Source organism: Corvus hawaiiensis, chromosome 6 (genome assembly GCF_020740725.1).
Source record: "Corvus hawaiiensis isolate bCorHaw1 chromosome 6, bCorHaw1.pri.cur, whole genome shotgun sequence".
Taxonomy (NCBI): Eukaryota; Metazoa; Chordata; class Aves; order Passeriformes; family Corvidae; genus Corvus; species Corvus hawaiiensis.
In genome coordinates, this window is record NC_063218.1 from 32,764,819 (window position 1) to 32,789,495 (window position 24,677).

The following is a 24,677-nucleotide window of genomic DNA, read 5'->3' on the forward strand; positions in this document are numbered from 1 at the left end:
ACAGTGCCTGAGGAGGTACATTAAGGGAAACAGAAGGTTCCCTTCCTCATTGCTAACGTCTTTGGCTGCAGACACTGCAAGGTAAGATGCCTTAAAATGGTGTGGGGCACAGTGTGGCAGTTGTGTATTTTTATGTAAGACTGTTTATTTTTAAAACCTGAAGGAAAGGAGATATAGGTTTCCTGTATTCCATAAATACAGCTAGGTCCCTGGATAGTATAACCTTGTGGTTGTCCAAGAGGAAATTCCATGTAACTTTATGTGATTATTAGACTCTGTCTCTCAGCTTGTTTTCATCATCTCCTGAAAGACTGTTAGGAGAAAAGTGAAAGGTTAAAGAGAAGTTAGGGCTTGGTCTCAGTGTGTAGCAAATGCATATCCCCCCCTTCCCCCAGAGAAGTTAATGGAAAGTTCAGCTTTTCACAGCAGCTGCTTTGCGCCTTTGAAGGTTAGTTGTGTCTGTATCAGCAACAATTCATTCCTCTCCCTGTGGTCTTCATGAAATGGTGAAAAGAAGTTAAGAGAGGTCTAATGGAGATACATGAAGATATAGGTGAAAGACTTCCATTGAACACTATGTTGCTAAGGGAAATTTTGGGTAATTCAGCAACAAGCAGTCTTTCCTCTAAATAAATGTAAGCCAATATTCCAGCAGACCACATCAGGAAAAGAATCTACAAGCAGGTTTTCATTTATGCAGAGGTAACAGTGAATATCAGTGAAAAAAAATAAAGATCTGGTGGTTAGTTTTTGAAAATAAATTATTTTTAACCTCAATACATTGCCTAAAAGCAAATCTAGAAAAACTAATTCTGTGTTCATAAACTTCCCCTCCAGGCTTATTTGAAAAAGACACAATATTCTTCATACCTCATTCTGCCCATGGTTTGGGGCTGCAGCTAAAGCATGAGGAACTAAAGCTTGCTAGTTTTATTTTGGAGCAGTTGTCAAGACACTACCTGTATATTAGAGATAGTGAGACATTTTCATCCAACTGAAGTCAAGGGAAGTCCTGCCATAAAGTTGGTCCAGATTTTAAGTGTTATGACCATTAAGATGTATAGTCAATTACAATCATCATCTCTGTGTGGTGCATTTGCTCTATTTCCATAGAACAACTTGGATGAATATGCAACAAAATTTTATAAGTACTCTACATTCAAGTAAAAACACTGAATCTGTTATGTCTGTCAGATATTTCAATGTGTATCTATAACAAATTTTTGTAGTGTTTTTAGCATGCTGGTTTTTTTCAAAATAGTAAGTAAATTTCATTTTTCCTTCCAATGTAACATGCAAATTATAGTTTAGCTATAGATTATATCATGCAGTAATTGCTCAAACTTTTCAAAGATCAGAAAACATAGTATAGGACAATTGAACTCATTAGGATGAAAGTAACTCTCCATTTTACAAGTGAATAATTGGGCATATTCAAAATAATAATGTATCACAGAGCCTCCAAAACCCTAAACAATTAATTATACTAGCGAAACGTTATCCCAGATGTTTTAAAAAACAAGAGCATTAATTCAGGGAAAATCTGGATTCCTCTGAGGAGTTTGACTCCTATATGCTGTTTTAACACAGAAAACGTCTCTTACTCCTCTGTTAGATTTTGCAGCATTAGCCAAATAATTTACAAATCAAACAAAAAATAAGATTTTAACACAGGAAGAAAAAAATTGCCCCTGTTTGCAAGGCGAAAGTAGTATTTACTGAAAATACATTTAAATTACATACTAAAAGAGCTTATAGCTGGAATTTCACTTCAAAACTTATCTGCACAGAGCACATTTTACTTAGGCAAGTGACTTGAAATAAATATAATATGGTTACCATTAAACGTTCCCATTTGCCAGCAGTTACCACATGAAACATCTGAGATCATGACTGTTTCCCCTGCAATTAGAATGGGACATGTATCTGTGATAATTTTGTGGTAACCAATGAGAATGTTCTTCGTTTATGATTTCCACAGTACTTGGACACACTTGTTGGAAGAAACAAAACAAAACCAGAAACAATGCTCAAAATTTGATTGGAATAAAAAATCATCCCAAAATTCTAACCTGTACTTTTAGCAGATGACTAGCAAAAATACAGAGGTGAGGACATTTTTTGTCTTTAGTTATTCACTTCAGCTTCTATTTTGCAAATTAGAAATGGATATATCCAAGCAACTCAAAACTAGAAGACAAATTTTGATAAACATTGGCGGAAAAATCACACACTCTGTAATCCCAAGAGAAACTTCCAGGAGTCATCTACATTGTCATAAATCCCCTCATTGATAAAAATGTGTCAAGTAGGTCCCGCAAAGGAATGCTCAATACCTGATGAGTGTGCTACTCCTACTTCACCACCAGAGAGTGACTGTCCCATTGCACTTAACCACGCAAGTTTTAGGTGCTTTTAGCAAAGATTTGTGTCCTTAGTGTCTGCATTTATCATGAGAAGCAGCTCTTTTCTCTGAATTAATTTCTTTGACTCAAAATATTGCTTTAGGCAATGAGTTGCTCTTTCCAGGTTATGCTTTCATAAGGAAATGAAAAACAGCTCATGTTGTAATGAAACAAGGTTTCTGATTTTTTCATCTTCTGGTGTCCCAGAAATAGGTACAGATGAAAAAACAGGAAAAAAATGTTTAGTACAAGGGGTGAGTAAAGCTTTGTTCAATCTCAACCAATTCAACAGTTCCTCATTCTTCTTATCTCACATGATTTCAGATTATTCTAAATTTTATTTCCCATCAGTACCAACTTAACATCTACACTGTACCAAATTTTCAGTAGAAGTCATACCAATTACAAGAAATTGTTTTAATGCTCAATTTTACTCTGAAATGTACCTGAATATCAAGTAAAAATGTGTAAAGAACAATACGTATAATTACATGACAAAAAATTACCACGTCATGTACTGAACCTTCATAAAAAGAAAAGAAATGTTTAGATGCAGATTCCACTCTGGGTCTAAAGTACTTGATCACCACTGAATTCAGTATTACAGTACTGAATCTACTACACAGATCCTGTCTACTCAGTTGGATACTGTGCTTCTGTTGAGAGAGTGACAAAATTAAATTTATAAAGTGACGCTTGTCACACTAGATTCTCCTGTTATTACCAAGAGATGTACTCTGAAGAGCCCAAGGCATAACAAGGTGGGGAGCTGAAGCTGTACCAAGTATGTACATACACCCTCCCAGCACTGTGCTCTGCTTGGGAGTGCTGTCTTGTACTGAACTGTTCCGTCAGACATTTTTAGATCACATCCAAAGGATTTTAAAAATATGTGCCACTCCAGGAAATCTTTATGGCTGAAATAACTTTGAAAGAAGTCTGACAATTTTACTAGCTAGTGTTGTGAAGTGTTGGCTCTTGCTAAAGTTCAGTCACTTGGTAGGCATATAAGAACAGATGAACAAAGTACGCAGAAGAAAGATTAATACCCTGCTATGATTGTCTGTGATTGTCATCTCCTGAGGATGTGCACTAGAGTCTCTTTCTTGAGGTGGTTGCAGTTTATCATAGAAAAATTAAATGAAAATAGCCTGGAACCCATAGGGGTTAAGTTTCACGATTGATATTATTTGGCAGACCTTCACTGGACGTAGACCCTCCAGACAGCTTTTGTTCAAACTAATAATGAACTATAACTGCTTTAAAACATCAGATTTATTTTCACCAATAGATTTATTATTCTTGCATGGTGTGGTTTTTTATTTATCTCCCAGCAGGATAAAATACATAGGAATGAAATAACCACTCCTGTAACTCTAGTGCGAAGGAATGTAATCTGTACATTCAACAAAGTGGCACCCTGCCTATCTACAGGCTTGCTGAATTATTTTACAGTGTTCAATGCTTTTACTGGAGATTAGTCACATGGGTGTCATTAGTTTCATATAGCTTTCAAATTAAGCATGGATGTCCCACCCATGTATACCGCTATTCAGAATTTGTATTCCTTTTAGGAAACTCGACACAAAGGGGAAATCTTTTGTTTTAAAGTCTTGTTTTAACCTTGAAAATCAGCTTTGTAAAAACAACATCACATGATCTGAATCTATGTTTCACTATCTTGGATACAATGTTTTCTCAGTATAAATGTAAGGATCATCACCCCTGAGGCAAATTTGGTATGGCTAGACGTTCCTTTGGTAATTGCTTGCAGGCCATACTCCGGAGAAGATTCCTTGCACAGATTGCACTTACATCAGAGCAAATATATTTAACTGGGCCTCTGAATACATTGGAAATAGGAGGAAATTAGCTTCTTTGGTTCGGTTGCTGAAAGACATCATAACAACGTGATGTATGAAGACACATAGCAGACTTCACGTGAATCTCTCTCCATCTGTAAAACCCACAGCAAGACACCTCTGTTCCATTTGGCATGTCTTCTCAGCCTTTTCTTCAGGAAATTTTAAACCAGGTACAAGGAGGTTTTAAAAGAAGATGGCCTCACTATAATGAACATAAATAAATAAAAATATGTCTGCTCTCTGAATAACCTGTGGAACAGGTGAGATTTACTTTTCTAGTGTAGCAGCTATGAGCACTGTCAAGTCAACACAAGAAAAATATGAAAGAATAGTGGGTGTCCCATTTATTTCTCATTCTAATATTGCACTGGATTTATTCCTTTCTATGGGCTTGACTTATAAATTTAACCAAAACAAAATAAACCTCGAGAAAAACTTCCTTTGTATGATTTCAGGTGGATAGATAGATTTCTTTAATTAGATATGACTGAAAAATTCTTGCTTCCTAGTAAAATGGTCTGAAGATATCAGTAGAATATAAAAGCATATTGAATTTTAAAAAGTTTGGACAGGCTTGCTAAATAGAAATCTAGTTATGACATCTCTGCAGTGATAGAGAACAAGCTAATAATTTTTAAAAATCAAATAATCTTTAAAAGTATCCCTATTTTCTCTATTATTGAAAATAATTTCGGAGTATTTCTTGAATGTGAAAGGACAAACCTTGGTACTTAGCCCAGAAAAGTGGACTGCAGAGCAGTACTTCAAGGTCTTAATACTGGTTGTCTGCAGTAAGAGAAGATTCTCTCTCTCTGAGCAGCCCTGTGCATTGGAGATCCATACTGTGGAGAGAAACTCACATGCATGCCAGCTGTTTCTGTAAGTCCTTGCTGTAAACAGAAACTAAAGTTCTAAGTTTCCACTGCTGCAACGCTAAAGCAGAATAATGTATGTCCTTTTTTGGCTGGACATTTCAGATATCTGCTCTCCAGCAAAGTCCTGACTAGAATTGTGTTGGACCATGATAGCCGTCTGGCGTGTTGTGTTCTTTGCATTTTGTGGATGCCTAACACAGTTGTTTTGCCAGCTAATCACCTTCCCTAAAGAGTTTCAATTAATTTTTATAAAGCCTTTATAAAAAAGATAGTTTGCAGAGAATTCAGATGTACCTTCAGAAAGAAAAAACATTGCAATCAAAACTTTGAGTAAATTGTTTTATTATCTTTTTTTCCCTTTAAAACTCATTTAAAACTTTCCTACCAATGTTTGGTCAGAAAAAATAGCTAACTGTAAAACTATCTTTTCATTTTCAAGGAAGTCTGGTTTTGAATTAAAATGGTAAACATACATCTGGGCATTCACTTAGAAGTAATTTCATGTAACCAGAATGACTGCTGCCTTGAAAGGCAGTCTGAGAAAGACATTTTGTCAAAACTTGTGGTTTGTCTCATGAAGAGTACATTACCTTCTTGTTTAAATTGAAACACACATTTTGAGTCTTTTTCTATTCACATCTTCTGCCTGACTTCCTGAATATTTCTTCACACACCTTGAATCAGTATTGTTCACTTGATGTGAAGCTAAACAGCAGTCCACTGCCTGTGGACTCTGCAATACAACTGGGTATAACCTGAAAAATGTAGTTGGAGCTATGTCCCACCTTTTGTTGTTCAAAGAAAACTTCTAGATTCAGTCATCCTCTCTTTACCTTCTGGCACATAATCATGAGCCACTACAAGAGACTTCTTCTGAGTCCTTAGTGGTGAATCTGTCTCACACATTTTCTATGGGGCACAGTGCTTTCTTTTGGGTTCTCTGGGACCTTTCCTGGAGAGCCACTGGTTGTGGTGCTATCTCTTGTTTGTGTTCATGGTCAATGAATGCTGGTTGATCCAGGCTTGCAGATAAAAGTAAAATCTTTTACTAGAGTAAATGTTATATCTGGGTAAAGCAAACAGGCTTTCAAGCATATAAAATCTTCTTCAGGCTAGAGAGACACAAGTTTGTCCATATTTTCTAGCTATCTGTCAAAAGATATTATGTCTATCTGCAAATTTTGTGTGATCTGGATCTGGAACAATTATAAAGATTTCAGGGTCACCACTCTTGGAATACCTTGTTTTACCATTTACCTTAAATGACCAGATGATCTCCAGAGGTCCCTTCCTGTCCAAAGCATTCTGTGAATTTGTAGGATTTTGTGATTCTGTAATTCCTTCTAGTTTTCTAATCACTGCTGATTCACTATAGTCTATCTAATGACTCTGAATGAAAAGCCAAACCCAGCTTTTGGCTTGAAATTCCCCAAAACTTGTTAGTGTCAAACCCGAATTTTTGACAGGCTTATCTGTAATTTTATGCTCATTTAATTTAATTTTAAGCATTTTTTATCATAACTAGACATGTACATTGAGACGTACTTAACAGGCAATGCTAGAAAATGCAAACTATTGTGATCATTTGTTCTGTTCAGTGGTGTAAACCTTCAGTTAGAGACTAATAAGATATTACCTTGTATAGAACATTTTTAAATACTTGATGCTTACAACATAGTACCTCTATATATTTATGTAATAGAGTTTTATTAGGGAGCTCTATGCACCTTATGGCAGGCAGTGTCGTAGGTAGACATGGTAGAATTAAAAAGGAATTAAACAGCATGTCCTTGTTTCAAAGGATAATAACAGCTTCAGATTTCAGGAGTATGGACTACATGCTGAGAATTAAGGGTCATCCTAGCCAAAACTTTTGCTAAAATGTATGACCAATCAAGACTTAGCAGCTTGAAGCCAATTGCAAGAAGTTGAAATTATTCCTGCAGTTTTTACTTTGCTCAAGTAAAAAGTAAAGAACAACTGTAGTTTTTTGTTTGATTTTTAGCTTAGGATTTCTATTTCTCACTTCCCATCCCTTACAGTACGGTAAGGCAAAAAGACTCAAAGTAGGTTGCACAGGCCACTATGGCACTCCCAGATATCCATAGATGTTCTTTGCTCTGTATCTTAGTCAAAAAAAGAAGGATGTGATTTCATTGTAGCTGGACAGGAACTGTCTATGCTAAAACTCTTTTATTTAATCCAGCCACAAAAGGACTCAGAGGAAGTAAGTTCTTTAGAACTCACAGTGGTTTAACAGTGTGGACTGTAAATGGATACAAACCACTCCCAAGTATGTATTTTCCTTTCTTGTTCTTACTAATTGCATCTAAAATTATAGTGGTGGGATTCAGTAAGGTACTTCTTAATCCTTGTGATTCCATGGCCCTTTGAGTGGCTGAGATTCTTATAAATAATTGTCATTCAAAAATCACTTGAAACATTAGGTTACTGCAAAATACTTCATTTAAAAAGTGTTTTAAAGCAAGAAAAATAATACCACCTCATAGCAATAACTCATCTTTTAAAATGCAAGATATTTCAAGTCATTGAGCACACAAAATTATAATCTTTTAACTATTTTAACTAGTCATTCCTTCCTGCCTTCTTTCCTTCCTTTCTCATATTTTGGAAACCAACTAACATTCTTCCTAAAAAAGTTACCTAAAAACTGTTCTTGGCTAGCCATTATGTGTGCCGAGGTTTTGATACTGAGAGCATGTTAATGGCCAAATTATAATCCCTTGAGAATTAGGATTCAGAAAACAAACATTAACAGACCCTTAACTGCAGTAGTACAAACCAAGATGCTATAAATTACAGGGTGGTAGTGTTAAAAGCACTGGCTTCCTGGTGTCTGGCACCCAAAACCTTTTCATTTGCGTGTATATCAGGCTGTGGAGAGGTTACCACTTGCCATTTGGCCAGTATTCAGCTGGCAGAGGTATTTGTTTAAAATTCAGGCCAATCAATGGCTCTGGCCTGCAACTAAATATTTTGTTGTTATGCCATGAGAAATATTTACCCTTCTCTGTTTTTTTCTCTTTCCTCCACTCATTCACTCTTCTACCTAGGCTTTCTATGTGACATAGTACTTGCCAGTTTTTGCAGCTATATGTATTAACAGTTCTGGCCCAGCATCTTAATGAGCTAATTTCCGTCTTTACAAGTGAACATACGGCCAGGATAGCTTCACAGATTTCTCACGGATCATGGACAGTACTTGTGGTATGCCTTCTTTGCATGGGCACATGCTGTGTTTGATGCCAGTCAAAGAGAAATTTGAACACAGGTATCTCAGAAACTTTTTAGTTATTGCCTTCATTAAGGTGAAATAGGCAGGAATTTACATTTCCTCTGTCGACCAATAGCTACAATGTGACACTATTCTCAGCCTATGCCTTGTACAACTGTGACATTGTGCAGGAAGTTTAGCATCTCTGTTCCCACATGCTGCTGCTGACTATGGGAGCAGCAAAGCTTTTGTATACAGTCAGCCAATCCAAGTACAAGGCCTTTAGCATGTTCGTTCCAAGGGATCTTCCCTCTGTGCTTAGCTCTGCCTTAGCTGAACTTTCATATATGAGAAATTATTTTCTGCATACTGAATTGAAATTTATCACACTTAGTATGGTTGTTTCCTGGTCTGATATAATTTTCTTGCATATAACTAAGGGACACACTTCAAATTCATTGAACTGAACCAGACAAAAAGTATTAAAGGAAATGCTTGAATGAGTCATAAACAACTTCTTCAGCTTTGCTCTTGTACCTGTTTATTCCTTCAATTGTATTTGAAGCGTAAGAAAAAGAGTTGTGATATGTATTAACTCTTTCTGGTGAGAAACAACTGTCCAACTCTTATCATTTCTAGAGTGCTGAAGCCTTTTCCCCCGAGAGACATCTCCTGTCCACTGAGCTGACATTGACAGGTGCCATTCAGCCTTCTGAGAGCTGTGTGAAAACATTCCACCAGACAGAGGACTTGTCTAAGGTATGATTCTTCTTCACAAAGGGTTTAGGAGTGATGCCTTAATAGTTTCATCAAATCCCCAGGATCAAAAGTTCAACAAATGATGCTGCAATGTGTCAGCAGCTCCTTCCTTGCCCCCATTTCATTGCTTCATTATTATCCTCCAGTTATGTGTCTGACTCTGAAACCATTTATTGAAAATAACTGAGTATGGCCACTGCAAAATGAAGTGTCCCTTGGAAACTTCCAAAGAGTTAAAGAGACAATCACCTTTTCACACTGCATAGAATCATAGACCTGCACCCACTCCTTTTTGTTTGCAAGCATTCTGGGCAAAATAAATTGGGCTAGGGGAGAAAAATACCTTTTTTTAAAAAAGATATTTGTATTTCTGTTCTCACTGCAATAATAAGATACTTATTACATGTACTTATTAAGGTACTTACTCATTGCTTGGGGCCAGACTAACTCTCAGTGAAGACTGTTTCATTAGACTAGACTTCACTATGCATCTTAGGCTTTAAATGTGATGATACAGCTACACCTTTGCATTGACCTACACCTTCCATTGTGGAAGGACAAAAATGTTTCCACAGAAGTAACACAGACCGAGGTTAGACAAAGCCAATGAATATACTGCAATATTTCTCAGCAGAATTCTCTGTTAATTTGAGAGGGGTGTGTAAATACTAATAGAATATAGTTAACAAACCTGAACAGTCAAGAATTCTAGCCCCTGAGTCCTATATTTAATTCTAGGATGCATCTCTGACAAGACATATTACTTGCTCCCAAATGTTGAGAGAGTATTTGTTTGGAGTCTGCTGTTTGCATGCGTAAAATTTTCCTTTAGCCAAAGTCTTACGTATTTATAAACCATTTGTTGACCTGACTGGAACCAGCTGTGATGTCAGATAGCAGTGCTTTAAATACGGATGCACTGAAATTTGTTAGAAAGTCAGTTGCTGTAAGGGGAATAGGTTGCACAGGAGAGTAACACTGAAAAACTGAGGAAAGTAACTTCTTAAAATGATCTAATGTCATATTCTGGAGCACCCTTGGACTCCATCCATATAAACAGCAGTCTAATGAAAAGCCCTGTTCCAGAAGTACCTTTAATTTAAGGGCTGGTATAGGCCACAGAGAATTAAGTTTGATAAGTGGTTGCACTCTACACAGTCCAGTGGGAAGCTGTAAAAGTAGTAGGTCAGGTCTAATTCCTCACTCCAACACATGACAGATTGCTTCTTATTGTTTTGTTTTGGTTTTGTTAGCTTGTTTTGGTCTGTTTTGTTTTCAAAATTACTGAGGTGCAACTAAATCCCTTGTCTGTCATTAGTAAAAACTTAAAGCTAAGGCTTTCTATGAGAATAATGTGGGAACACGTAACACAGCTTTATATGTAGGGAATGTCAGCTATTGTTCCAGTCATTATTTGTAGTATGTGGCATTCTTGGCATGTGGACATACAGTGTGGTAAACCGGCAGGAGGAATGGTAACATTTAATAATGATCCTTGTAGCTGATATATTCATATGTGCATTCACAGGGCAAGTAACCAGTGTTACTTGATGAAGTAAAGCAAACAAATTTAGACTGCTTATAAGGAAAACATCACTTAATTGCAGCAATATATTAGACTGTGGGACAGCTTCCCAAGGAGAAAACAGGAAGCATATTGTCTGAGTAATTTAAAAAGAACTTCCATAAAGCTCTGGAAAATATAATGTTGAAATAATACATTTTCGCAGAAGATGGAGCACATAACACATCCTTCTCTTCTTGACTATGTTTTTGTAATTTTGAGCCAGATCATAAACCTGAAAGTTAGTATTCTCAGTCACTAAGACCTGTAAATTTGATCTCAGTGTGATTCTAGTTTAGAACTGGACTCTGAAACTGGAAAGATGTAAGGCAGGATTTTTTAACAGAAAAGCCCAAAGTCAAGGTTATTACTTAATTTGAAAAAGTGGAACAGGTTCTCCTATGGTTTAGGCATATTTTGCAAACTTCTAAGAACCTGACCTTAGTCAAAAGTGGTTTGGTGGTAAAGTTGGAATTTTCTGAATTTAGGTTAAAATTTTGCATACTCAAATAAAACCTGATTTTACAGTACAGTTTGATTTTGTTAAAAGTCAGCCCAAGGGGGTAAAAATATATGTGGTCCAAAACTAGAACATACACAAAAAATGTTGAAAAGCAAGCATATTGAATTTGTTCAGATTTATCCAATATTGGTATATAAATAGTCCTATGGTTCCTTTTAAACAGTAATTACAAATACAGTGGTAAGAAAAAAATTTAGACAGCTGAAAAAATGCAAAACTCAAGCAGAGTTCATAAAAAACCCTGACATCTTGGTTACTTTGGCTCTCTACAGAATTTTCATTCATCTGGGGTTTTTGGTTTTTTTTTATGATAGCAGCAACAAAAAAAAAATTAAAACAGAAAATAACTGTCACTGGTTAAAACTTAGAATTCCAGAAATGCCAGAAAGGATTCTTTCCATCAAATTTCCACACTTTCCACACAACATTTTAGGAAACAAAAATTATCCCCACACTTCATTGTTGCTGCAGAATTACAAATCATTCTGGAAACTTCAGCAGTGAACTAAATTATGACTTCTAAAGGTTTAATTTAGCTATTAATTGAAGACAATTCAACATAAAAATAAGGCTAGGGGTAGGCACAGAGGAAACGTAAGAAAGACCTGGTTGTCTTGTTTCTTGTGACAGATTTGGTATATGTTTTTTTTTTAACTCCACAGGCATTACATAGCCATAATTATAGAGGTGGACTTTTTTTTCATTATTGCTTAGTTAAAACTGTAGAAAAGACCAGATAAAATCTGTAGAATTTTTTTACTTTTCTGTTAAAAATGCAGAGGATATTTGCTCCCTAAATTTGCAAATAATCCCTATGTTGTAGTTCAAGTTGATTTTTTTCAGATTTTTCCGAAGGGCTACCTTTTTCTAGGAACAAAATATTTTGAAAATTATTGACTACTCTCCAAAATTCTTTTGAACCTTTCTGCTTTAATACTGAACCTCTTATCTGTGTATCATTAAGTACTGATGATAACATCTGCAATAAAGCATAGGTTTATTTAAAGTTACTAAAGACTTTGTGTTTGCTTTTCTTCTTCCTTTTTATCAAGGTACATAAAATTTCAGTAAGCCAATTAGATGAATACACTTTACTATAAAGATGGAGCATTGTGCTATGAATGAGAAAACCATTTTAGTATAATGACATAGACATGAAAGCAGTGACAGTATCTAGGGGAAAAAAGAAAAAAAATTGTAATAAGAATTCTATTGTGGTCCTTATTTTAAATTTACTTGGAAATATTGAGCACGATCTCAAAATAGAAGTGTTAACATGCATTTCATGTTGTTTACAATTCCTGACTAACAGAGAGACTAAAATGTCAGGAAATCTCGAGTTATAACACTGATTCCTTTCTGATCCATTCTATTTCTGCCACTCACAATGTAATCACATAAGAGTAACATCTATTAAAAATAAAGATGACTGAAACAAATTGCAAAAATAATTTTAGCTCTGAAAAGAAGGCAGGGACATACACAACTATGGAGAAAACACTTAAAAAGCTAAACAGAGCACTGCTGGTATAAGATTGAAAACAAATGCTTTCAGCAACTTGTCCTGGGCAGGGCCAAATATTCTGCACAGATTTCTTTAATTTCCCCTTTGCTATTGGGCTTCTTTTTGCTGTCCAACATCTTACCTAATAATAAGAAAACAAATAGCAGCCCTTAAGAAAATATGATCACATGCACACTCATGGCTGTATATGAATTTAAAAAACCAAACTCAGTCTTTCTCATGCATGCAAATAAATAATTGATTTCCTGACATCAGTTAGCCTAGGAAACTGTGGTTAGCCCTGCCTCTTTTACTGCAGGCAGGGTAGAGTCCTAGTTATGCCAGCTGGTCTCTCTGTAAAAGTAACAGTTACTGAAGTAGAAATTAGCTTGACTTTCAATCTGTTATCCTAATATTAATAATATGAAGAATGCTACTACTACTAGAAGTACTACTACTAGTAATTTTAAAAGTCACTGCTCCTGATATGGAAGAGAATAATAAAAGACTGAGACCAGTACATAACTTTTCTAGTTAAATATTACAAATTGTCTGTTGATGTGTGTGGCCAACACCAGTGGTGCGCAAGTCTCCTTTTGTTTTGTGTTGTGCAGTTTCTGTTATGGGATTACAGGAGACCAAGAAAATGTGCATTAAACAGCATGGCAGTAAAACTGTACTTCCAACAGCACAAGAATAATTTTTGTTGCATGTGGTTTGTCATCTCCCTTTCAGATCTCAGCAGGAATATATCAAGAAAAGCATTGTTAATGTTAATTGTATTCTTTCAATTTCAATCAGGATCCGGTCTAATGGGAGCCTAAGATGTCCCAGAAACGAAAAATGTCTGAACCACGGAGAAAAATAATCAGTGTTCAGAATATATGAGGGTAAGTGCTGTTGGGGAAATTTTCAGAGACTATTTATCGAAACTTAAAGCACATACATGCTCAGTTGTGATGTCTACTGAACATGTTCTGATAACATATTTATAAAACTTGGCACTGTGATTGTTCATGACAGTCCCTCTCTTTAGAGAACTAATAATGTTTTAATTACTTGATAGATTTATATAGGAAAAAGATACTCTGTCACAAACAATTTACAATTCCAACAGGAACCAACACAATTCAGTTTATTTTATACCAGCTGGATTGACCATTCTGAGATGTTGGTCAAAAAGCAAAGCATTTTTCTTTAATAATGGGGTGTAAGCACCTGGCTAACTCTAAAGGTCACAGTTAGTCATGTATTTAAGTATCCTGCTGAATACTAGCACTTGAATGAAGTAGATCTTCAGATTCAACTGTATCTGAATTATTTGTGTTGATATCTCATGCATAAATAAAAGTTAAAGAATCTGATTTTGGAGAAAATGATGGCTTAGACACTGGATTTTGAAATGAAGATTAAAGTACTTTGACAGCTTTGTGGAGTTCTCTGAAATTTAGATTTTAAAGCAAGATATTTGCACTTTAAAATATGCTTTATTTAGATATTTAAAATAAATCCCCCAAGAGCTTAGTCTGCATATAGAAATTCTGTTTGAAATACATACATATTTATATGTATGATTGCCATTTGAAAGAAGAGCAGGTATTAGGAATAATATTCTCTTACTGCCAAAAGCTAAATCTGTTAGAGCCATCATTTGGTCCACCAGAAATGCCCTACTGCAAACAGGGCTACTTTGTGTCTGTGAAATAGGAAGTGGCCATACTGAAAAAATCAGCAACTACTCAACAGCCTCTTCTCTGTATACTGCTGCCTAAACAAGGAAAATACCCACCAACATTTACAACAAAGAGGCTTTGGAGGAATGTAACTCAGGACTAGTCCAAACCCAGCAAAAAAAGGGACATATGAAAGACAATTTCTAATATGTTATTTATAAATGATCAGGTAGAGTGACAGATAAAATAATTACTTTACGATTTCAAGTATCTTACATGAACTTTTGTCAGTTAAATATTAATGAAAATAGCAAGTAGATTAAGTATTTGTTCAATGAGTGGACAATATATGGAGAATGGCAACTATTCATGTGTTGTAGCCAGACAGTCCCCGCCCAGTTCCTGTTCTGCCTAACTACAAAACAAAAAGAATATTTTACACTCAAGCAGAAGGTACAAGAAGAATAAGTTGTCACTAAGTATGGTAGTCAGCATTGTGGAACCATCTCTGAAATTTCTTTTAGGATATGTCATTATAATTATTCTGTGAAACATAGGATGGAAAAATATTGCTATTCCAAGGGTTGTCTCTAGAGGACTGTGTGTCTGAAGACATGACTTTGCTACCTGATCAAATCCTGGTCGAGACATTCTTGAATGTATTTTTGGCTGAATGCAGCTGCAACAGTTTCTGAACCATAACTAATTAGAGGGACATCCATTTGTTGAACGAAAGGAGCAAAAATGGAGGGCATTAAGTGTTTCTATCCCTTCTGAGGTGGTCTGTGCATCCTTCAAACAGTAAACTGGTACTAGGAAAGGACTTTTCAAACCTTGCCTTTTCAGACATATTTATCATGCCAATGTTAAACACAGCGTAGAATTTGGAAAGATGTGAAAGAAAGCCCTATGATATAGTTGCTGTATTACAACACTGAGTTTCTAAAACATAGCAGTATGTTTTTTCTGTGGTGCAGCTAGCCAAGCCTCTCACTGCCAGGTTTCCATGATCTCCTAGGGTAAAATGGCAATCATTTAAGAGAGAGTCCTCAATTCTGTAGCTAATAAGGACCCACAGAACGCAGAGGGAGGGTAGATCTACAAAATTCACCTGTGGAGGAAAATGGGGAAACTTCTGTACACTCCAGCTTATAGAGCAAACTTGCTAAACTGGCTCTTTGTTTGGTTTTGACACAGTGCCTACTAGCATAGCAGTACAGCCTGAAGGAATGTTTTTGCTATCATATGCATAAAAAATCCAACCAAAAATATAATGAATGCATGCAATTTATACATAATACACACGTTTGTATATATATGAGGGTATATCCTATTTTTGTGACATGAATGCATACATGTGTGCAAGCATATGTGCAATTTTGATTTTCTGTTTCTGAAAAAGCCACTGTGGGAGAATTTTATTAACAGATATTAACATGTGGACCTCTCAGATGCTTCTTACAAGTGTTTCACTTCATTTGTAGTCAATGTGACATTCAGAATATAGGAATCATAGCTCTTCACCACATATACATGTAGATATATTGAGCTTTCTAGGACAATATTCCTTTTTTTTTTTAATTTGAAAATTTCATTCTGCCTACTTATTTTGTTCAGTTTAGTGTCACAAAATTGTGTGATAATGATCAGGAGGTCTGAGTGTTAGGATCTTATTTGTTCTAACATCCATGAAATACTTACTTCGTTCCTTCCATTTTCCCTAACTGAAAATTTTAGTTGTTCAGATGTGAAAGTGGAAGGAGAAATGGTAGCACTGAGATGAAAAATGAGTTCTGAACAATTTGTTTCATGAATCAGATGAATGGTATGAGGAATAATCAGGAGCCAGTACCAGCAGAAGCAATAGGAACCTCTGTTGGACATTAAGACGCACAATATGTCTGGGAAAAGCCTGATATCGTTGCACTCTTTCTGTTAATCATACTTGAATTCCCACATTTTGCCTTGATACTTTTCCTGTTCATTGATTTTGTAGAAGGAGTAAAACCTTTAAGTGGCATCAAAAACTAATTAAGAACTACATGGACAGTTTGGGTATAACCAAGCTACACAGACAATAAACATATTAATTCATCTGTGAATCACTGCAACTGGTGAGCTACTTTGAACATTACAGATCAAAAATCCTGGGAAAAAGGAGTGAGAGCTGCTATGAAAAACATCATTTAACAGTCAGGTAATGCAAGAAAGAAGAAAGTATCACACTTTGCAGTACAGCTTAATGGAAGAACACATTTGACCATACCAGTTGATGGGTAACTCCTCCTTCTTACCAGTTTTCCATTTCTACACAATCCATAAAACTGGACCATTGTCTTATGATGCAAATTTTTGCATGTTTATATTTTTCAGTTACAAAATATGGAATTCTATCTATTATTATGTTTCTGTAATAGTTAAAAATTTTAATATTCTGACCTAAGAACGTTTGACTTTACTTAAACTTAAAACTTTGTGAAATATAAGTGAGAGGTTTTAGTCCAGATGCATTGCCCAAAATCAGGAAACATTTTTCCAATTTGAATGAGTGAAGTCAAAAGTAATCTTTCTTCTCTAGTAAATCAGTCTAACTCTGTTTATGAGATCTGAAGGGCTGATTCACTATGAGAAATCCTCGTATTTCAAACAGAGTGAATAAATGGCAGGAAACTGATGAAAAGTCTGAAAGTGTGAGGCATACTCTCAGAGTGGATCATTGAGAAGGATGGAGAAGAGACATCCAAAAAATCATAGGCCAAAGGAAGAAATGCTGGCAAAAACTGAGAACCAAACTACTGTCATCTATAGCTAAAAAAGTGGTTAAGCTTTTGGGTCCTTCCTGTCATGGAGGCAACAAGTCCGCTTGTAGACACGACCCAGTAAAATAGAGGAGATGGAAAACTGACGATCTGTCCCCTGTGGCTTCAAAAGAATCCAGGGAATGTTTGGTAGCAGCACAGTGTTTAATTTTTGTTTGCCTTAAAAATTCCAGTTCTGGTCATTGCATTTAGCCCAAGTAAATTACTTACATGTTTTCAATTGGCAAAATTTATTCTTCACTTCCTTTTTAACTTAATTACAGAATTTCTCTGTTGTGGAAAACCTATTTGGGAGGGTCTTTTGCTCCAGAAGTGGCAGTATTTCAGGTGAAACTGAATTTCATCACTTCAAAATACTTCTGAATCTTTGTGAATTACAGCCCCACATAGACATAGAAATAAAAGAAAAATAAAACAATTTAAAATTAATGTTGACTGCATTTTGAGTGCTCAAAAAAGGCCCAAATACAGCTGTCTTTTTATTATCTAGCAATTTCTGAGGAACCTATTACATATTTTATTCCAATATTCAGTTGTTTTTTTCATTAAGTTCATTGCTGTTAATGACTTTGGATCATATACCTAAGAATTTTGTTGTGGCTTTATCTCCTTTCATTGGCCATTCATTTTCAGAGCCACATTTCCAGCTATTACTATGGTGGCTACACCTCAGGTATTAATACTAAACTTCTCAGTATGACTTCGACAGAATGGCGTTTTTAAATGTTTGATGTGAGTAATCTGCAAAATGTATAATGTATAATCTGCTGAAGTCTATTAGCAGCACAGTCAAAAGCTTTGTTTGAATCCCAAGGTGGGCTTCTTGTACTCAGGATGAGCAGAGGGCTTTGAAGGAATCTAGGACCACACAAACAGAGCATCTCCTACCCTGCTACACTAAAACCAGGCATTTGAAAGGGGACACTGAAACAGCCAGAAGCTTTTCGTGTGCTATCATCCTGAGACCTCCTGATTGCTGTCAGGATGGAGGATTTAGATTCACTATGTAGAACTCCACCACTCAAATAATGAGTGCTTGATTGAAGTACTAAAATATCATGGCAGTTGTACAGTAGCAGTTGAGGTGTGAATTCTACAGGCGTTTATTGGGACTCAAAACATCTTTAGGTTCAGCAATTTTTTATTTATTTCCATTTTCTTGCAAAGAAACATGAGCTGGCTGAGCTCTCTTATGTCCTGCCTGTCCAGCAGGTTGTGTCACAGATCCATCTCAGTCTCCAGATTATTGTCCCACTTCCCCATTTTCCTTTGTCTGACTCAGCTATTTTCCTCACGCTTATCCTTCTCACCTTCATCCTTGACAGTTTCATGTGTCTTTTCCACATAAAGTCTCCCCTTTCTGATCAGCTCACACCTACTCCAGCTGTAGCCTGGGTGTACAGGTGAGGCTGCCCTTCCTTGTCACTGTGTTTGCCAGCTCTGAGGGCACCAGCAGGCCCTGCTGTCCCTGCCCACGGCCCAGGGCCCCGTGTCAGCCCATCCATCACTCATGAGACCCTGCCACAACAATGCCACAGCAGGGCTGGTCTCCAGCTCCCCATGGTGTTGTTCTGCCTGGCCATGGTCCCCGAGCTGTGCCCATGCACAGCCCCACGTCCTGGCATGGCCCTAGAGAGGTGCCCTGTGCTAGGGCTGAGACCACCCTGGACCCAGCCCTGCCTTGGGCCATGCCTTGGGGAGCCCCAGCAACCCCAGCTCCTGCCCCCATGGAGCTGCTGGACCCTACTGCATCCCAGCAGCACTGATTTTCCTATAGGAGTGTCATGGGAGCCCCATTTAAAAGGCTAACATTTTTTCAGCACACAGCTGCTGCACATTCAGTGTAGGCAGAGCTTTTAGGAAACATTTTCCAACCAGAAAATATCTGCTTCAGTTTCGTGTACTAATTGTGCCTTCTGAAATTTTTGTCATTTGGTCACAGTATGTATTTTGAACAGTTAGGAATGGGACATCCTGGATCAAAGAAAGGCAATCCTTCAGCATCTTAAATAGCAAACGAATTTATCACTTTGGACATGAAAAGCTTTTTTGATTTTCTCCCCTCACTTGCCCTCAGAAATTGCTGAGCTGTTTTGACTGAAAATTCCCCAAATAGCTCAAATAGCAGATAACTGCATGGAAGGCTTGTAACTATAATTAGAAAAAAACTGAACTGGAAGTTAGAATTTGGCAAAGTTATAACAAGTTACAACCAATTGGAAAGGGTCAAAGCAACTGGAAGAATATAGGTGGTGCTCCTTGCCACACCTATAATACATGCAGCTTATTTTTCTTAAGCTAAATTCATCCATTGACAAATTTATGAGCTGCTGACTGTTGTGTCTGGGCTTCAGAATGCTTTGAATTAATACAGGAAAGCCTCTTTTACACTGAGCATGAGACTTGTTTGAAATGCTGGCTATAACGCATTTTCCAAAAATTGTTTAAAACAATATAGCCCTATAAACACTGGCTGACTATACTTGGACTTGCCTCTCTCCCTTTTATAAAGAGTGTCTCAAATAGTTTGCTAGTATAACCTTACAGTATGTATGATGTTCAGAAAAATTAAATTAAATTATATTTGTTGAAAATTAGATCATAATTCTTTTCTCCATTGGAAAAAACTCTGGGAGTTGAAGCCTGAAACTTCAGATTTTCTGAGAGTTACTTTTGCTCTGATGATTCATTGCAGTCACAGAACCAGAAGTGTGGAAATTAATGCTTCCAGTCTCTCTCATTTTCCTCTTATCCCTGAGTAGCATGACTCTGTACTTCCCTTTCTTTTCAAACTCATGGATCCTTCTTTCCTGAATTGAATCTTGTACAGCTCGCTTTTCTATGAATTAAGATAGCTTGAATGTTGGTAGACTGATCATTCATATCTTCCAAGAAGAAGGGAGAAAATTCTTGGTGTTCAACCAATTAGTCCAAATGAATAGTGCCCACTGTTGCTGGAGGGAAGTATGTGTGTACAGGTTGGTCACAGCTATGTTTCATATGTTTCATAACTCTTTATTCAGAAGGGCACATATGTGTTTAAAACTGACACAGACTCATCTTATTCTACCTCTACCTGCCTCACACTCCTTCAAAACCTGAATATAGCCCAAACAGATTGTTGCTTGTTGCAGTCTGGTACAGGGCCACAAATGCAAAGAGACATTCTGTTGTGCTATGAACTCATTTAGCCAGAAAAATGTCCATATACTGGTGGTTTTAGGCATAGGTGGTAGACCAGCACTTTTGTAGTTCTGATTTCTTTGGGAAATCTTGTCTCCAAACAATGTACCCAAGCTGTGCATTTTTCCAGTTGACTATGTTCACTCTGTTTTCAAAAGCATTCTTACTCCACTAATGGTGTCCAGAATCTGACTGGTTTGTCTAAAGAACTGAGAGCTGTAAATAGAGAAAGGAAAAGGTAAGAGACTGCTAAAGCTAAAGGCTAATGAAAGCAATGTGAGAGGGTGTTATGGCCTTCCACAAACACTGAGCAACTGAAGAGGCAATGGAAGGGATTAGTTGTGCAGCAGAGCAGTTTCGCCTGAGGTATGCCAGATGTCTGAACTGCAGTGGAGGACAAAGAACAACATTCAGAACTCACTGGGTTATTGAGAGTATCCTTCAGACTTTGCTGCCTCCCACGCTACTTTGTGGAGAGAGGAGTAAATAGGATAGCTTATTCACTTAATGTCATCCTCAGTATAATCCCAAACCAAAGTGTATTATTATTGTTATTATTATCCAAGATTAAAATCCTTCCTCTAGGAAATACTGAAATGCTTCTTTTTTCTTACAAGGAATGATGTTAATTACTGTAGAAGCATGCTGCTTTGGTGCATTGATTTAGGTACAAAAATGTTATTCTCCAAAGTCTTGACTTTGGTGGTCTCAGTCTTCTTTCTGTCTTCATCAAATGTGGCAAATTATATTTTGATAGCATTTGTTAGGAATGTGTTACACAGGAATAATACTGTACCAGAGATTCAAGAAAGATCTTCAGAAAACTTGCTTGAATGGCATAGCTGACGTAAGGGAGCAAAAAACTGGGACTACTGACTAGTGGAAACAGCAGTACTTTTACAGATTGAATGGATTTAGCTGAAAATCACTGCTCTAGACAATTTCCCTTTTTTTTGGTTAACGGACATAAACTTGCTACTGTATTTTGTTAGTAGTAGGTTATTTTATAAAACAAATGCCAAAAAAGCAAATCCAGAAACAGAAGACAGGCTTGGCCTTTTAGTTGTCATTCAAGCCCTTAAAAATGGGCTGTTCCTGTTTCACTGCAGGAAAAAAGTTTTAATGTGCTTTTATGACATAAAGCAGAATAACACAGGTGCAGCTTTTATCTGTCCATAAAAGGCCAAAACTATCTCTGCCTTCAACGGGAAACATTCGTAATGAATTGAGTGATGTGCAGAACAATTTTTATTTGTATCTTAGGAATGCATAACTAGAAATATTATGAGAAATTCCTTGACAGTTCCTATTCTACTTAGAAAATATGCTAACAATTTGTACAGTCACTTTGTAAAATCTTCCTGGATGCTTTGAACAGAAATACATGCAGGACCCAATATTTGCTCTTTTGTATTGCTCATGCAGACTGGCTTACTATCACAATTTTATTCATGAGTTTTATGACACTGGTTTCTATTTATAATTTTAGCACAAAATTTTTGAAACATTTGCTCAGAGATTTAAAAAAGATTAAGAGTTTGTAAGTGAATATCAGTATAAATTCCCAGCATGGAAATGGCTTCCTTTTAGAAATTTTTTCTTTAATACCTCTAGCCATTATGGATTTGTTAAGAATAAAATTAAAATCAACAAATTAACCTGCTCTGCATTTTCATTAACAAGGAACATGCAGATATTAATGTATGTAAATTTTGTAGGATTCCAAAATTTCTCTTAAAAATCTCTTTCCCTTACTTACAGAAGAACTCACCCGAAAGCTTGTATCCTTCTCCCATCAGAAGAACAGAGACTGAGTGAGCATTCTGATTTAATTGGGAACAAGTCCATCAACATCAGTAAAAATTAGCAGTCAGAGGTAATCCTGAAGACGATTTCTTGGTAGTGCTATAGCTGCTCTGATTTTTGTTCCATTTCAGTAATCAATAGAGAAAGACATTTTGTTCTATGTGTTCAAATAAATCATATTCAGAGAAAGCATTCTGCAGCGGTGAACACTGTTCGCAGTCCTGTCCTTAAAAGTACAAATTGTGCTGCACCATGGTGTGACCTTCCTTGATTCTTTAAGTATTGATTAGAAAAGAACTATGGTCTCTTTCCTTTGTGGGAAGGTAATTTCTACCTTTTCGCCCTTCTTTTCTTGGGAAGTCTGCTGCTATCGTTCCTACTGTATTGAAACTATTTTTTCTGAGTGATTACTGAAGATATTTTTTTATTTCTTGCCCAAGAGCTTGTTAGTTAAAGAAACGTTTTTGTTTGGTTGGGTTTTTTTTAAATTTCTCCTTCGTAAATCATAGACTCTAGAATATAATAGAAATCATGCTATGTTTATTTTCCCTCTGAAATCCATTTCTGACTTCTTTAAGCTAGTTAACTGTCCCTTCATGTCAGTAAAAAAGAAAAAAGAGAATGTGACAGTTTGACCCTAGCTAGATGCCAGGTGCCAACCAAAGTCTATCCCTTCCCTCATCAGGTGCACAGGGGAGAAAAATACAGCAAAAACCTTCTGGGTTGAGATAAGGATATTGAGAGATCACTCACCAGTTATTGTCACAGGCAAAACTGGCTCAAGTAGGGGAAGATTAATTTAATTTATTGCCAATCAAACAAGTGTAGAGTAATGAGATAATAAAAGCCAACATTTCAAACACTTTCCTTCCATACCTTCCCTCCACTCCTCCCTTCTTCCCAGGCTCAACTTCAATCATAATTTCTATACCACCTCCCCTGCAGTGGCACAGAGCAACAGACTATGGGGGTTGAGGTCAGTTCATCACTCATTGTCTTCTCACACTCTTCCCCTGCTCCAATGTGGGGTCCCTCCTACAGGAGACAATTTTCCATGAACTTCTAAACAGGAGTCCTCCCATGGGGCTTAACAGGAGGCTGTAGTTCCTCAAGAACTGCTCCAGTGTGGGTCCCCCACAGCGGCCATGAGTCCTGCCAGAAATTCTGCTGCAACTTGAGCTCCTCTCCCAACAGATTCACAGTTTCTTCCAGACACCTGTTCCAGCAGGCTCCCCTTCTTAAATATGTTATCCCAGAGGCACAAGCACCATTTCTGTTGGTCTCAGCAGCAGGTCCGTCTTGGAGATGATTGGCATTGGCTCTATGTGTCATAGGGGAAGTTTCTAGCAGCTTGTCAAAGAAGCCACCACTGCAGCCCTCCCACTACCAAAACCTTGCCATGCAAACCTGATACAGGCAATTACAGTAACCATGAAATGCACCCATCTCTCTCCTCCTCACAATAGCCCACACTGAAAGGAAGTGAGATCACTCCACAGAAATCTGCCTAGAAAGAAGCAGTTGGTATGACTGTCATAGTAGTTCCACCAATCATTCTTTTTTGACATAGTCTAGTTCAAGGATATGAAAATTTAGGGTCAGTCATTTGTTAACTTTGGCTGCTGCACACCTCTACTGGATGAAGAAAAGGATCATGGGCAGAATCTTAATAGGGAACTGCTTTGACAGAATTACGTTGGGACGATGTAATGACTAAAGATGTGAGGAAGAGAACCTTAATTTCTTTTCAGGTGGAAAAGTCTGAAACAGCATAAGAGCAATATGTTGATCCATGTCTTTAAAACTCTAGGAGGATATGTGTGTGCATATGTCTTGGAACATAAGGTAGCTTGGACATGGGAATATTAATTATAATGGCAGGAGGAAGGAAAGTTTAGCTATAAAATCAAGGAAGGTAAATGAAAGCATGTAAACTCTGAATAGAAGAGTTATAACTAAAAGTACAAGAAAGGGGCAGAGGAATCCTAGGCATCTTTGCCCTGATTAGAGCCTATCTGGATTAGTGGGGAAACTAATGCAGAGAAAAGGACATGTCTATGTACACCTATTTATTTAGTCTTCTGTCTCCATTTCTTTTCAGATTGCTGTGAAGAGTCTGCCTATTTCTGTCTATGTTTTTATATCTTTGAAGAGTTAAAATCCCAAGGTGAAGTGTTGTGTGTCTGGAGCTCTAAGAGAAAGTGCATTTCCTCTTTGTTACACAACCTATGAGCAGGATGGAACCTTGGCCCTCACAAATAGGGAATCCATATTTCAGTCTGGAACTACCCAGAAACCCTCCAGTTGAATGAGAAATAGATGGTTTTTTGGGATTGTGAGACAGTCTGAAGTCATGGATGCCATTTCCCATTGAAAACCCAGGATATTTCTGGGAAACGGCATGTATCCAGTAAACTTTCTCTGAAAGGCTTGAAAACCGGAGCTGTTCTCCAAGTGTATGTTCAG

General features: G+C 36.9%; 1 long non-coding RNA gene across 1 annotated transcript; it reads left to right on the top strand.

The window, feature by feature from the left end:
* On the top strand, nt 1-24,677 carry LOC125326995. The gene is made up of 4 exons (XR_007204102.1): nt 1-81; nt 9,020-9,139; nt 13,532-13,620; nt 24,313-24,677. It is a non-coding gene; the product is annotated as an uncharacterized LOC125326995 (long non-coding RNA).